The following is a 16,517-nucleotide window of genomic DNA, read 5'->3' on the forward strand; positions in this document are numbered from 1 at the left end:
ATTTTCTGTAACTACCACAGAAAGTATTGTTTTTGTTTCGGCATGGGATGATTAGCAAAGACTCAAAACAAAACCCAGATTTGCAATTTTATCATAGGCAGCTTGTGAAAGACAATATGCTAGTACATTTACTCTAAGTCACTAGTTACCAAAAATGTAAATTCTGTTATTTTTTGACTCACCCTCATGTTGTTCCAAATCCATATGACTTTCGTTCTTCTGTGGAACAGAAAAGGAGACATTTTTAATAATACGGACACTGCACTTTTTTCATGCAGTGTGTTCAGACTATGTAAGAGTAAAGTTTTGCACAAGAGTCAAGCAAAGGACAGCTTAGAAGAACTATTGTAAATAGACTGGAATTCATAGAATGGATCATTTCATGCCAGTGCAGTGCAAATATGTCAAACCGTAACTTTTAGAAAGATTAAGTAAAAGATTTGAAGCTTAAGGGGAGTTTTTAAAGAAGTGATCAAAATGTATTTTATCTTTAAAGCCATTACTTTGTTATAAACCTTAACTTGCAAACCAGATGTGTGCATTTCATGTGAAAGTCATTACAAGTTCACATCATATGTACCTTTATTGTTGAATACACGGGCATAAGTGACACATAACAGGCCCATGAGTTTGTTTTGTTCTTTAAATCAACATCAAGCTTTTAGGTAAATATGTACATGAATGCATAAGGGGAAATTTTGCATATATTTTAGGTACTGTAACATGTTGAAAAAGTACAAATATTCCATGTACTTTCTCAATAAATGATTTCATAAAAAACTGCATGTGCAATAATAAGTAGTCAACATATATATATATATTATCCGAAGCCGATACAAATATCTAGAGAAAAGGTTGGCCGATACAAAGCTGATATGGATAATATAATAGAAAGATAACAATTCATATTTACATAAACATTCTGAATATACTGTAAATAAACACATATTTTACAATATTTACAATTCTTTAAAAATTCTTAATTAAATGATCAAATCAGCACTACCCATTGTCAAGACTGTTGTTAGTTTTTGGAACTGAAACTAAGTGGAATAACCACTTCTGTTAATCGGGGAGAGTTATCAATACTTATTAACATGTAAATCCATATATCATTGCTAATAATTACACCAAAAATGTGGTTTAAATTTCTTTTAGATGGAGTGTAGGACTTCAACTTCTTAAAAGCATTTAATGTCAACTCCCAACATTTCCCAAGATATGATTCTATAAGTTTTAACACCTCCACATAAACAAATATTTTTTACAACACCCGAAAAGACCTGTTTCAACCATGAGGTCATGAACGCAATTACTGATGCCGCTGGGGAAAAAACTGCGGTTAAAAAAAACACACCGTTTGCCCTATTTAGTTTGGACAAACACTCTTAATTATTTTCAACTTACTGTTTATCACAATTTGTGTACAGGTGGTTTTCAGGAAGCATATCCTGCAACTTTCTCTTTAGTGACTAGTATAAGAATGTGAGAAACTGTCATTTCCATCTTGCACACTGCTTTGCCGTGGTCAAGTAGAGAAGACGGGAGTGCCTGTTCTCTGCAAGTGTTGCATTAAACCAGTGGAGAAAACTTTTCACGCACTGCTTGTGTTGCTTGAGAGAACTTATAAGCTCTCAGGGACACAGAGAGACCAAAGGTGATTCAAACTAGTTAAAATAACATCACCACCCTTAATAAGGACTTTTTGTGCTAATATTTTCACTCGGAGAGAAAAAAAAAAAAAGCCCTAGTCAGAGTGCTGATATGTTTTGGTCTCTGTTTAATAATTTATCATTTTCATTGCACATTCAAATTTTCCATTTCCATACGACGTGAATCCCTGCCGGCAATCAGCTGGTCATTTATGGCCTCACTAATTTGATTTAAAAATATTTTAACTTACTCTGAAAATACAAAAGGAGTGCAAATTGACAAAAATTTATGGGGAATGTTTTATGGAAACACACACACACAGACACATACATTAAGTCTGATATGAAAATATTTTGCTCCATTTCACTGTAACAGATAAAATCACAGACCCTATTGCTTAAACATTAAACAACATTTGCATGTGCAAAATTTCATTTTCCATGTTTTGCTAATTTAAAACTTCAAGGTTTGTTGTTCCACCTAATAAAACCTGAATCACACAAAAGTCACTCAAAGCTTTTAAATCACAAGTCTCGAACCAACTGTGCTCAAATTAATTCAGCAAATCATATGGAAGCAATCTTTATAAGCCCCAGTAAGACAAAAAAAACTGGAGTTAAATGAGGACCATCTTCTCACAAGACCTCTCATTTGTTTGTATTGCTTATTAACTGAAACACCTAATTTATCAATGTCAGCGTTCACACAAAATGATAGCTGTGCTCATGTAAATGAGCAAATCTGACGAATGGTTCAGAATTAAGTGGCTGCGTTCTTATGAAATGCGCACTCTGTCGGCAGACTGACCCCGGGAAACCACCCACGACCAGGATTTTTTTCCTGTCTGCATTTGAGGTGGAAATCTGCCTGAAAACGGTGTGAACCTGGACTGATCTGGTAAAGAACGAACCCCGTTGTTGCCATATAATGCAGCAATGAATGTAGGTGGTTAGAACAGACCATGAATGAAACCCAGAGGTTTGTGTTGCTAGGTAGTCTGATTACCGTCTTCTTGCATTGGCCTGGACCATCCTTTTGCTAAACAGATTAACAGAACAGCGCATTGCGAGCCAAACCACAGTGCTCAACAGAAGTACTCCGAATAAGTGTTAACCTGACTATAAAGATAAAACCATCAAAGCATGTATGTTAGGTGTTTTGGGAAGCTAAGGCCAGTTCAGTACATGCATACTGTGTGTGCCATCGGCACGTGAGGCTGCAGCTGTACTAAGAGAGTAACACAAAACAGTCATTGGGCCCTATTTTAAGAGCACTATGCCATACGCCATAAGCACAAAGTCAGTTGGCATGGCCATGAAGATTTGATATTTTCATGCAAGCATGCGCTAAGTCTTGGCGCAAATGGGTTGGTGAAACAGTGCGTGCAAAGCGCTAATGGGCTGTGTCAAGTGCAATTTAATTCGGAGGTTTTTCTCTGGTTTCTGCGCTGCATCCTAATATATATAACATTTCCTGTCAAGCACCATCGATATGAAGACAGCCCATTCATACAGTAAGTATTTTGGTAGTGTAAATGTATGTGTTGTGTCTTACATTCTTTTGTGCAATAACTATGTCCATGCTGTGAAATCTGTCTATATTTTGAGTGCCATTGTTACAGCACTACTGGTTTTAGTGCTGAAACACTACAGAGGGTGTTTGTGTTTCCTCCAGTCTCCAGAGTGCAATGTATGTGATCTCTATCGACCTGTCTCACCTGTGGTCTTCTTGATGGTGTTACGGGACCCTTATTCAATATGCTTTGCTTCTCTCTTCTTTGTTTTATAATGTATATTTGTAAAATTATTGTCTGTTTAATGTTTTATGTTTCATTATTGTAAAGCATCTTTAAGCTTTGGATGAGCGCTTTTCAAAATAAGCATATAATTAATTATTATTATTATTATTATTTTTCACATTGATCTACTGACACACAAATCATTTTTAATATCATCTGCTGGTGAAATCCCCAAACTGCAAATGCAGGAATTAGACTTTGTACCGAGATTTTAGTGCAATGATTTATTTCTCAGGAAAATATCAAATTGCTCTTTGGGCCACTTTATTACCTTCCAATACACCCACAATTTTCACGTATATACCCACAGATAGCGCAACACTTCCACCTATGCCCACTTGTGCTGTGTGCTGGCACAAAAATTACACTTTGAATTAGTGCTTTCATGAAAATTGGAAAAGACGTAGCGCATGCTCGTTGCACTTTGCTTTGTGTGCTCACTATATACAGGCCATAGTGCGCATGCTGTGCAAAAGCATACAGTATACTGTGCATGAAACGGAATGATCCATGGAAAAATAAAGTATACCCTAGCCTTAGCTAACTTTAGGAGTGGTGGTGGTGTAGTAGGAGTGGTGGTGGTGGTGTAGTGGTCTAATGCACATAACTGGTAATCTGGTAATCAGACGGTTGCTGGTTAGAGCCCCACAGCCACCACCATTGTGCCCTTGAGCAAGGCACTTAACTCCAGGTTGCTCTGGGGGGATTGTCCCTGTAATAAGTGCACTGTAAGTCGCTTTGGATAAAAGCGTCTGCCAAATGCGTAAATGTAACTAAAATCAGTGACGCTATTAACTTTACATTTTTCAGTAGCATAACACTACCCCTGTAGCTTTTCCAGTACCAAGCTACTTTTTTCCCAAACACTTCCCCCTTGTGCCATTGGTTGAGCCAATGTTGCGTAACACTGAGCAATGTTTTGTTAGTGCCACAGAACCACAGTGTTTACAATTTTGGGGATAAATGAAAATACAAATTGTCTACTTTTAGTCGTCTCTAAATATTTATAGGCTGAGGTATGAGAAGTTATTTTAAACATCAAAAATAAATATTAATTTTAGAGAATTGGTTCACTCAGACACATCATGTCATGAACAAGTAAAAAAAACTGATTTTCTTATTATATTACACCATTTATTGCCTACACATTATTTTATGTCTTCTCTTTAGATAAACTATTTTAATATTAACTACCATCATTTTACAGAATTATAATATTTAGTTTTTCTATTTTGACACTAAAGAAGACATTTCTTAGAAGAAAAATATGTGAGGCTCCATTAAAAGGAACAGTTCACCCAAAAATGAACATTCTCTCATTTACTCACTCTCCCATTTACTCATGCCATCCTAGATGTGAATGACTTTCTTTCTTCTGCAGAACACAAATTAAGATTTTTATAAGAATATCTCAGTTCTGTAGGCCCTCAGAATGCAAGTGAGTTGGTGCCAAAAAGGCAACATAAAAGTAATCCATATTACTCATGTAGTTTAATCCATGTCTTCAGACGTAATACAAAACGATGTGGGTGAGAAACAGATTAATATTGAAATACATTTTGCTAGAAATTCTTCTCCCTGCCCAGTAGGGGGTGTAAGCATGAAGAATCTGAATAACCAAACAAATCTTTGGTTACAAATGTAACCTGTAATCCAACGACCTTGTTGAATCCCTTGTATAATAATTCCAATCTTATGATCGGCAATGTTGTTTTAGCCCCGCCCCTTTAGGTGTGCAGTTGACCTATATAAGCAGGTGTGCAAACACAATTTCTTCAGAATTTAATGACTGATGGTCAAGAACGCATCGCTCGTACCTCAAAACTCTGAAGTAGTAGTGCGGTCAGGTTTCGCAATGTCTCGTTCCTTCATCTCAGGGAACTGAGGTTACATGTGTAACCGGAGAAGTTCCCTATCGATTCAGTTCACTCCACATTGCGGTAAATGCTTTTGAGTAACGGAGTCCTATCATGCTGCACTACATGACGTCATACCCTGAGAGATACACCAGGGTATAAACACTTGTAAAAGAATATGGATATGAGGTCATGGGCACGCCGGGCGGTGAACACATTTTAAGTGTATAATGAATAACCCCACATGGTGACAATCAGATGGGAACTTAGTCTAATGCTGGAGTCATATAATAAGCACAGTATAAATTTAACCCCTTCATGTAGGGAGGGAGGTTTATTCTTATGGAAGCACTTGTGATTTCTAGTGGGAGTAAATTGGATAACAGCCTACACAAGCAATTGTGCTCAAATTATAACAGGTAGCCCACCCATAATAAGGAACTCGGGCTTACCCTCTGGTGTTGGACTAGCAAGCTCTCTAGACGTAGAGGACCTGCAAAGCGATGGATGCCACTTCTTGGTTATAAAACCTCGCAAACGTGTTCTGCAAAACCATCCTTCTACAAGGCATATATCCTGTAAGGATACATAATTTGTCCAAGCCCATGTAGACACCATGCTTCACAGTGAGAGAGCCTTTGCTTGGAGATGGAGATGCCTTGTGTGCATCCTCCATAACAAACAAAGAGCTGATCCGACAACCTAGACTGGCCGGTGCGCTCCACATCAATTTGTAATGCCTGCTCAGGGCATTACAAACAAATGCATTGACTGCTCCTCATCCGAATTAAATGGTGGGGGAAAGAAGGCTTGTAGACGGACCACCTGAGCCCTGAAGGGCATGGATAGAATCTTAGGCACATAGCCTTTCTGGGTTGATGGTGACTTATGAAAGACCCAGCCCAAATACCAGGCATGAGCTGACAACTGACAGAGAGTGCATATGACCCACTCATTTAACTGAGGCCAGAGTCAATAGGAGCACGGTCTTAGAGCACACGCATCTCCAAAAAATTCCAATGGTTCAAACGGGGGGGCTCTTGGGCACCATCAGCACTAGGTTTAAATCCCAAGCTGGGACTGTAGCAGTGCGAGGGGGTTTTAGGCACTTTGCTCCCTTGAGAAAGTGAAAAACAGAACATGTCTGCCCATGGAGGAGCTAGCCTCCGAGGCGTGGTATGCTGACATAGTTGCTACATAAGCGGAATGCAAAGCCTTGAAGGCTAGGTGCCGAAGTTTGGGCCCCGCTGCACAATGCGCATCAGCCTGCACTGAATGCATCAGTGATCACTACCTTTTGCCAGAAGACCTGACCCAGCATGATGCTGTTAAAAGTTTGGAGCTGTCCAAGGTGCTAGAGCAGCCAGACAGTGGCGACTTATGCCAACGCACATGCGTACCTGGCGCCAGGCGTGCCGCCGGCGTGGGATAGGTCTCATGTAAAAGACATAACAGTGGAATGGCGTGTGCTTTTCGCCCAGTTTGAAATTGCCATTTGTACAGTCTGGGCCTCATAGCCATAAATTCCTGTGCTCCTAAAACAGATCCTCTGATCAGGCTAATAAAAGCCCATCGTAGAGGTAGTTCTAAATGCGCACACCGCTCAGCTTCAACAGAGCGAGTGCTGTATCAATACGATTTGAGAGTGTGGAGAGCCAAGGAAAGGTCTCTGAAGTAATAAGCTGTTCCCTCGATGGCGAATCTCAAAACAGCCCGAGACAAGGTGCAACTCATACATGAAATTATGCATGCATCCTTTAGATCTATTGATACAAATCAGCCCAAGGGTGGATGCATGGTAAGATCTGTTTTTGAGAGACTGTTTATAATGGGCGCATTGTGAGTGCAACATCCTCCGTGGACCACTCACTCATATTAGATACAGCACAGGAGATAACATCATCCCCATCGTCAGAACCGCCAACGAGATAATGCTGTGTGCTTCGATAGAGGGCCGGAGCTCTGTACTGTACTGGCGCAGATGCTACATCAGAAGATTGATGGGATCACGGGGCTTGCGCAGGATCTTCCTTGAATTCATCCGACTCAAACTCACAGACTCGCTGCGCCTCTTTGTGTGAACACTCGGGATCTAACACAGAGGAGGTGGGTGGAAGGGAGCGGGAGGTGGTATCGTCCCTCAGAACGAGGGCATTCCTTGAGTGGAGCATCCTTAAACTCATGCCCTTGCAGTGAGGGTAGTCTATCTCTATGAGAGCTGCTTCGGCGTGGGTGTGGCCCAGGCAACGAATGCAGCTATCATGTTGATCTGATGGATCGCTTGCATGAACACTTGCGATACAACATCTTTAAAAAGAAGTGTACACACAAGTGGCTCATTATCGAGTGTTTTACACCACGTGGACAGATTATATTACATATATACACTCACCTAAAGGATTATTAGGAACACCATACTAATACTGTGTTTGACCCCCTTTCGCCTTCAGAACTGCCTTAATTCTATGTGGTATTGATTCAACAAGGTGCTGAAAGCATTCTTTAGAAATGTTGGCCCATATTGATAGGATAACATCTTGCAGTTGATGGAGATTTGTGGGATGCACATCCAGGGCACAAAGCTCCCGTTCCACCACATCCCAAAGATGCTCTATTGGGTTGAGATCTGGTGACTGTGGGGGCCATTTTAATACAGTGAACTCATTGTCATGTTCATGAAACCAATTTGAAATGATTCGAGCTTTGTGACATGGTGCATTATCCTGCTGGAAGTAGCCATCAGAGGATGGGTACATGGTGGCCATAAAGGGATGGACATGGTCAGAAACAATGCTCAGGTAGGCCGTGGCATTTAAACGATGCCCAATTGGCACTAAGGGGCCTAAAGTGTGCCAAGAAAACATCCCCCACACCATTACACCACCACCACCAGCCTGCACAGTGGTAACAAGGCACGATGGATCCATGTTCTCATTCTGTTTACGCCAAATTCTGACTCTACCATCTGAATGTCTCAACAGAAATCGAGACTCATCAGACCAGGCAACATTTTCCCAGTCTTCAACTGTCCAATTTTGGTGAGCTCTTGCAAATTGTAGCCTCTTTTTCCTATTTGTAGTGGAGATGAGTGGTACCCGGTGGGGTCTTCTGCTGTTGTAGCCCATCCGCCTCAAGGTTGTGCGTGTTGTGGCTTCACAAATGCTTTGCTGCATACCTCGGTTGTAACGAGTGGTTATTTCAGGCAAAGTTGCTCTTCTATCAGCTTGAATCAGTCGGCCCATTCTCCTCTGACCTCTAGCATCAACAAGGCATTTTCGCCCACTGGACTGCCGCATACTGGATGTTTTTCCCTTTTCACACCATTCTTTATAAACCCTAGAAATGGTTGTGCGTGAAAATCCCAGTAACTGAGCAGATTGTGAAATACTCAGATCGGCTCGTCTGGCACCAACAACCATGCCATGCTCAAAATTGCTTAAATCACCTTTCTTTCCCATTCTGACATTCAGTTTGAAGTTCAGGAGATTGTCTTGACCAGGACCACACCCATAAATGCATTGAAGCAACTGCCATGTGATTGGTTGATTAGATAATTGCATTAATGAGAAATTGAACAGGTGTTCCTAATAATCCTTTAGGTGAGTGTATTTATATACTGTTATGAATGAGGCAGCGAAGGCAGACGAGGAGAGCGGATCTAAAATGCAGCTTAACTTTATTAAGAAAACAAACACAAAGGATAACCCTCAATGGGGAAATACACATAAACCAGGGAACATAGGCAAGGACAGCAAACCAGGCTAAACAACATTCAACGAACGACAAGGAGTGAACAAAAAGCAGGGCTTAAATACACAGGGAGTGATAATACAAATGAGACACAGGTGAAAACAATGAACAAAATGGCAGTGATGACGGCAGGTGGATTGTGGGAAATGTAGTTCATAAACGATAGATTAGTGAGACACAGGGCAGACAACAGGGGAATGAAGAGAAAACTAAGGAAAGCAAAGGTGACAAAAAAGGCAAACAAGGGCAACAGTGAAACAAGACAAGGAATTCCTAACATAGCCCCCCCTCAAGGATCGGATTCCAGACGATCAACATAAAACAAAACAAAAAATGTCCATAGACTGGGGGGGGGAGCTTGTGGTGGGCAGACAGACCAAGGGGGGCAACGACGGGCAGACAAGCAGTCCAGGGGGCAACGAAGGGTAGACAGGAAGTCCAAGGGGGCACAAAGGGCAGGTAGGAAGTCCAAGGGGGCACAGAAGGCAGGCAGGAAGTCCAAGGGGGCACAAAGGGCAGGCAGGAAGTCCAAGGGGGCACAGATGGCAGGCAGGAAGTCCAAGGGGGCACAGATGGCAGGCAGGAAGTCCAAGGGGGCACAGAGGGCAGGCAGGAAGTCCAAGGGGGCACAAAGGGCAAGGACAAGTTCAGGTGGTCAGGGAGCTGGCCACCGGGCAAGGACAGGTTTGGGGATCCTGGGAGGAGGCCACTGGACATGGACTGGGTCAGGGGGCCTGGGCAGAGGCCACAGGACAGGGACCGGGTCAGGAGGCCTGGGAGGAGGCCACTGGACAGGGACTGGGTCAGGGGGCCTGGGCGGAGGCCACAGGACAGGGACCGGGTCAGGAGGCCTGGGAGGAGGCCACAGGACAGGGACTGGGTCAGGAGGCCTGGGAGGAGGCCACAGGACAGGGACTGGGTCAGGAGGCCTGGGAGGAGGCCACAGGACAGGGACCGGGTCAGGAGGCCTGGGGGAAGGCCACACGACGGGAACAGGGTCAGGAGGCCTGGGAGGAGGCCACAGGACAGGGACTGGGTCAGGAGGCCTGGGAGGAGACCACAGGACGGGAACAGGGTCAGAAGGCCTGGGAGGAGGCCACAGGACAGGGACCGGGTCAGGAGACCTGGGAGGAGGCCAGAGGACTGGAACAGGGTCAGGTGGCCTGGGAGGCGGCCACAGGACAGGGACTGGGTCAGGAGGCCTGGGAGGAGGCCACAGGTCAGGGACAGGGTCAGGACCCCTGGGAGGAGGCCCTAAAGGCGGTGACCTGGAAGGCTCTGGCGGTGGAGCCGCAGGAGGCTCAGGAGGCTCTGAGGGCGGAGCCATAGGAGGCTCTGGAGGTGGAGCCGAGGGAGGCTCAGCTGAGGGAGGCTCTGGAGGCTCAGAGGCCTCAGGGGGCGGAGCCGTGGGAGGCTCAGGAGGCAGAGCCGAGGGAGGAGGAACCATGGAAAGCTCGGGAGGCTCAGGGGGCAGAGCCGTGGGAGGCTCAGGAGGCAGAGCCGAGGGAGGAGGAACCATGGAAAGCTCGGGAGGCTCAGCTGAGGGAGGCTCTGGAGGCGGAGCTGAGGGAGGCTCTGGAGGCTCAGAGGCCTCAGGGGGTGGAGCTGTGGGAGGCTCAGGAGGCAGAGCCGAGGGAGGAGGAACCATGGAAAGCTCGGGAGGCTCAGGGGGCAGAGCCGTGGGAGGCTCAGGAGGCAGAGCAGAGGGAGGCTCGAGAGGCGGAGCCCTGGGAGGCTCGAGAGGATGAGCCCTGGCAGACTCGAGAGACTTGAGAGATGGAGCCCTGGGAGGTGGAGCCCTAGGAGGCTTGGGAGGAGGAGCCATAGGAAGCTCTGGAGTCTCTGGGAGCAGAGCCGTAGGAGGCTCGGGAGGCGGAGCCGTAGGAGGCTCTGGAGGTGGAGCCGTAGGAGGCTCGGGGAGAAGGGCCGTGGAAGACTCGAGAGGCTCTGGAGGCGGAGTCCTGGGAGGCTCGAGAGGCTTGAGAGGCGGAGCCCTGGGAGGCTTGAGAGGTGAAGCTCTGGAAAGCTCGGGAGGCTCGGAAGGCGGAGCTCTGGAAAGCTCGGGAGGTGGAGCTCTGGAAAGCTCGGGAGGCGGAGCTCTGGAAAGCTCTGGAGGCTCGAAAGGCAGAGCTCTAGGAAGCTCGGAAGGTGGAGCTCTGGAAAGCTCGGAGGGCAGAGCTCTGGAAAGCTCAGGAAGCTCGGAAGGCAGAGCTCTGGAAAGCTCGGAAGGAGGAGCCCTGGGAGGCTCGAGGGGTGCTGGCTCTTGGACGGTCATGGCTACTGGTGCTGGCTCTTGGACAGTCATGGCTACTGGCGCTGGCTCTTGGACAGTCATGGCCACTGGCTCTGGGACGGACAAGACCACAGGTGCTGGCTCAGGGACGGTCGAGGCTACAGGCGCTGGCTCAGGGACAGTCGAGGCTACAGGCGTTGGCTCGCTGACGTCGGAGGCTACAGGCGCTGGCTCGCTGACGTCGGAGGCTACAGGCGCTGGCTCGCTGACGTCGGAGGCTACAGGCGCTGGCTCGCTGACGTCGGAGGCTACAGGCGCTGGCTCGCTGACGTCGGAGGCTACAGGCGCTGGCTCGCTGATGTCGGAGGCTACAGGCGCTGGCTGGGTGACCGTGGTATGCACTGGCTTGGGTTCGCTGACCGTGGCTGACGAGGGCTCTGGCTCGCAGACCGGGGCAGACGAGGGTTCTGGCTCGCCGACCGTAGCTGATGAGGGCTCTGGCTCGCAGACCGGGGCAGGCGAGGGCTCTGGCTCGCTGACCGTGGCAGGCGTGGGCTCTGGCTCGCTGGCCGTGGCAGGCGTGGGCTCTGGCTCGCTGGCCGTGGCAGGCGTGGGCTCTGGCTCGCTGGCCGTGGAAGGTGTGGAGTAACGAGCAGAAGCTTCTGCCCTCCTCCTCCTCCTTCGGGCTGACGAGGTTGAGCGCGCTGGCACTAGAGCGGGTGAAGTTGAGCACGCTGGTTCAGGAACAGAGGAAGCTGGGCACACCGGCTCTGGAGCGGGTGAAGTTGAGCACGCTGGTTCAGGAACAGAGGAAGCTGGGCACACCGGCTCTGGAGCGGACCAAGCTGGCAGCGTGGAGGTGTTGATTCCCGTGGAGAGCACACCCGGGATCGAGAGAGGAGGTTCGCCAGCTGCAAAAGTCGACAAGATCAGATCGACGTACTCCCGCCAGGTGTAACCCTCGATTCCGGGCGACTCTTGCCACCGGCGTGTAGGCAGGCCGGCTCGGTAAGTCGCTTTCAGTGCTTCCTCTCTCCATCCGCCAATGCTGGTCGCGGCAACAAAAAAGTAGGTGTATTCGCGGATCGACAGATCCGCTTGGGTCAGCTCATTGAAGAAAGCCGCTAGATCCATTGTGGTCGTTCGTTCTGTTATGAATGAGGCAGCGAAGGCAGACGAGGAGAGCGGATCTAAAATGCAGCTTAACTTTATTAAGAAAACAAACACAAAGGAAAACCCTCAATGGGGAAATAAACATAAACCAGGGAACATAGGCAAGGACAGCAAACCAGGCTAAACAACATTCAACGAACGACAAGGAGTGAACAAAAAAGCAGGGCTTAAATACACAGGGAGTGATAATACAAATGAGACACAGGTGAAAACAATGAACAAAATGGCAGTGATGACGGCAGGTGGATTGTGGGAAATGTAGTTCATAAACGATAGATTAGTGAGACACAGGGCAGACAACAGGGGAATGAAGAGAAAACTAAGGAAAGCAAAGGTGACAAAAAAGGCAAACAAGGGCAACAGTGAAACAAGACAAGGAATTCCTAACATATACAGTATATTATAAGAATACAGCTTCTGCCAGAATGTGGCAATGAACCCAATGCTGGCCACGAGGTGGAGAGACTCTTTGCCGGAACACTAGAGGGGGCAAGTGAATCTTTCACTGCAGGCACTTAGAGCTAGGCAATGAACGTCGTGATGAGTATGTAGGGAAGTCCCATCTGCTGGAGGGTGTCCATTGATGGTAAAGTGAAGGCTGTGATGATTGTCGTAGTCAAGACGAGACGATGTTGGTCTTGAAGGAAGAAAATTCTGAAGAAATGGTGTTCACGCACCCATTTATATAGGCCAACTGCGCACAAAAAGGGGCGGGGCTCAAACACCATTGCCAATGATAAGATTTCCGTTATTATACAAGGGCTTCAACTGGGTCTTCAGAGAAGGAATTCCCCAAAAGTATTTACTGCAATATCGAGTGAACTGAATCGACAGAGAACACAAGAAGAAGAATGTGTAAAATGAAAGTTAAAGTGGAGATTAACTGTGTATTTATAGAAAACATTTACTTAAATATTGACTGATTCTCACCCACACCTATCATATAGCTTCTGAAGTCACTGATTAAACCACTGAAGTCATATGGATTACTTTTATGCTGATTTATGTAATTTTTGGAGCTTTCAAATTTTGCCACCCATTAACTTGCACTCTATGGACCAAAAGAGCTGAAATATTCATCTATAAATCTTAATTTGTGTTCTACTGTAGAAAGAAAGTGATACACATCCAGGACGGCATAAGGGTGAGTAAATGATGAGAGAATCTTCTTTTTTTAATGAACAATTCCTTTAATCGCATTACTGTCTAAGATAAATAACTGAGATATAATAGAGATATTGTTTGTAATTTTATTTGCTTATGGGTTAGAATAATTCCACATCAGAAAATTTCCCCCAAACAGACCACAATATCTTCGCAAATCAGCTGCTAAATTGACCTCCTAAACTGACCTGCAGTTGTGAACAATTGCATTATTATGTTCCGTTATAGTAGGTTAAGACTGAAATTGTCCTTCCCACTAAATCTCGCAAGCTGCATAAGTGGCCTTAGACTCTCCGATCGGGCCTTACAGGGCCAGGAAAAACCAGAAGGAGCCAGACAAATAAAAAGCAAAGATCTCAGACGCCAGCGCTCGCCTCTGAATCTGGTTCCTGTCAGTGTACATCAAGGGAACACCCGCAACGCAATCTCCAAACTGCTGCCTCCCCGTTACCATACGTGTCTCGCTGACATGACGACTGAACCATCGCCAAGTCTCCAAAGAGGATGGATTTTTTTTTCTCTATTCCACCCCCTTTATTTATTTCTTTGCACCCACCCTTTTTTCTTGGAACTGGCCAACATGAAGATCAATTGTGGATGATCTGATAATTATGCTGTCACTTCCAATTGCCATGTGATGAAGCGAGAAATCAGACAGAGGGTAAATATGAATATCAGATTTCTGCTCTCAATTTCTCTTCCAAGCCATTCAATAAATGTCACATTATTAATAACGGTTTTGTAGACTCATAAATAGGGATCCTGGTATGTGATCTGTGGGGTTGAGCAAAAATCTGAATTTAAAGTAATTATTATGAGATAATATATCATAATTCAGAATAAAAAAGTCAATTATGAGATTAAAAACATACTTATGAGATTACAGCTAAACATGATATTTAAAGTCATAAAATACTAAATCATAATTGTGAGATAGTAAATCAATTTGAGATTAAATGTAATTGAGATTAAAAAAAGCCATAACTAATATATTATTACATAAGTCTCTCTCGTAATTTTGATTTTGTATTTAATGATTATGGCCTTGTATCTTGTAATTAATTGAGTTTTTATTATATATTTTAATTATCTCAAAAATATGACTAAACAAAGCTATTTTTTTCATGTGGCAGAAATGGGGTTCCATAAAAACTTAACAAAATGAAAACCAAGATACAAAAAAAAAATACTAGTGAAATGAAACTATAGCCCTGGATGTGGCACAACCCTGGTAATCTGAGTCAAAGGTTACAGGTTCAATTCCTTAGACATCCCTTACTGACATCACTTCCTGCTACAACAAGACACTTAACCTCAGAGGTGTCCCAATGGGACTATCCCTGCAATTAACATGCTGTATATTCCTTTGGAAGACTCTGCCGAGTATGACATGTAACGAAACAGAATCTGTCCTGGGACACACTGTTCACTCCGATGCAGCCGTAGAAAAAAGGCAGAGGGGATGTATACAGTAGCCAATGTGAGCACATTGGTGTCGGACTGATCTATGGCCCAAACTCTAGCTGGATTTGTTTAACCCTGAATGTTAACCTGTGCTGTCTGGAGCATGTGTGCAGGTAATATGTACCAGATGACTGGTGTAGCAGCCCAGGCAGACTAAATAGTGTGGACTTTTTTTCAAACCTGACAGCAGGTCAAATCTCTATTCAGTGATCTTGAAGTAGCATGCAATGTATGCTGTGAATTACTAGGAGTTCTCTTAGAAGCAGTTTTGGGTAAATTACTTTAAAAAGTAATCCACTACAAATTAGTAATTAGTATTATTAACTACCGAGGTTATGGAATAGTTAACCCTTTGACATTAGAGCTTCTTCATCTATTACAGATTTTAAAGGTTGTTTAAAGACCTCTTGTTCTCTATGGCCTTCTAATTTAATGGTATTATTATTTTTTGCATATTTTATGATTTTGTTGATGTTCAGCACTTTGGGTCTAATGTGTAGTTCAAAAGTGCTTGATGAATTAATAAATGAAAATTAAACTATTGAAATTACTGTAATGAGATTACCTTACAAAATACTTAATTGAAAAGGAATCACATTACTAATTACTTTTCTTTTAATTTACTTTTTAAAAAAACTATCACTCAAGAATTTAAAACAACCCTTCAGATGTCACAGAAACACAAACAGATGTATATGAACATATACATAACTTTTTTGAATGTATTATACATAAATAATATTATTTTGGAAATATTGTGTGTGTAACCCAAGTAATGTACTCAAAAGTAATTATCTTAATTTAAAGTCAGTAACTATAATCTGATTACAAGAATTTAAAATGTACTGTAGTATACTACTTTTGACCTTTAAAAGTAATTTGATTACACACAAAACTGCTTAAAAGTATTTTGAATATAAAGAATAATAGTTGTAGGAATTGTGAATTATGAATGCAGTGTTAACAGTATTATTACAGACTATTTACACATGCAAAAAATATATTTTTTTGGACATGTTTCCTTGGCAATACCATTGGTTATTTTGAAGAACCTTATATGAATATTGTAATCATTTAGTACCATGGAAAAGTGAATACAGGTAATTCAGATTATTTGTCATTGGTGTTATCCAAAAAAGTATCCAAATGGCAACATCAATGTCATCTTATATTAGTTTAGAATTAACTTATTAAATATGCAGTAAATACTTAGTAATTACTAAGTAATACTTGGCTCAATATTATTTATATATCATATGTTTCCTGTTTATGTAGTCTCTGACAAGCCAATATAATATAGGTTTACTATTTTAACCTTGTTTTTTTTTTTTACCTATTACATTATGGATGTAACCTTTTTTTCTTCTAAATAATAGGAGGGTTAATGCAAATTTTTAATAATGGAAGAATATACACATAATTATAG

This window comes from Xyrauchen texanus, chromosome 28, assembly GCF_025860055.1.
Source record: "Xyrauchen texanus isolate HMW12.3.18 chromosome 28, RBS_HiC_50CHRs, whole genome shotgun sequence".
NCBI classification, from domain to species: domain Eukaryota; kingdom Metazoa; phylum Chordata; class Actinopteri; order Cypriniformes; family Catostomidae; genus Xyrauchen; species Xyrauchen texanus.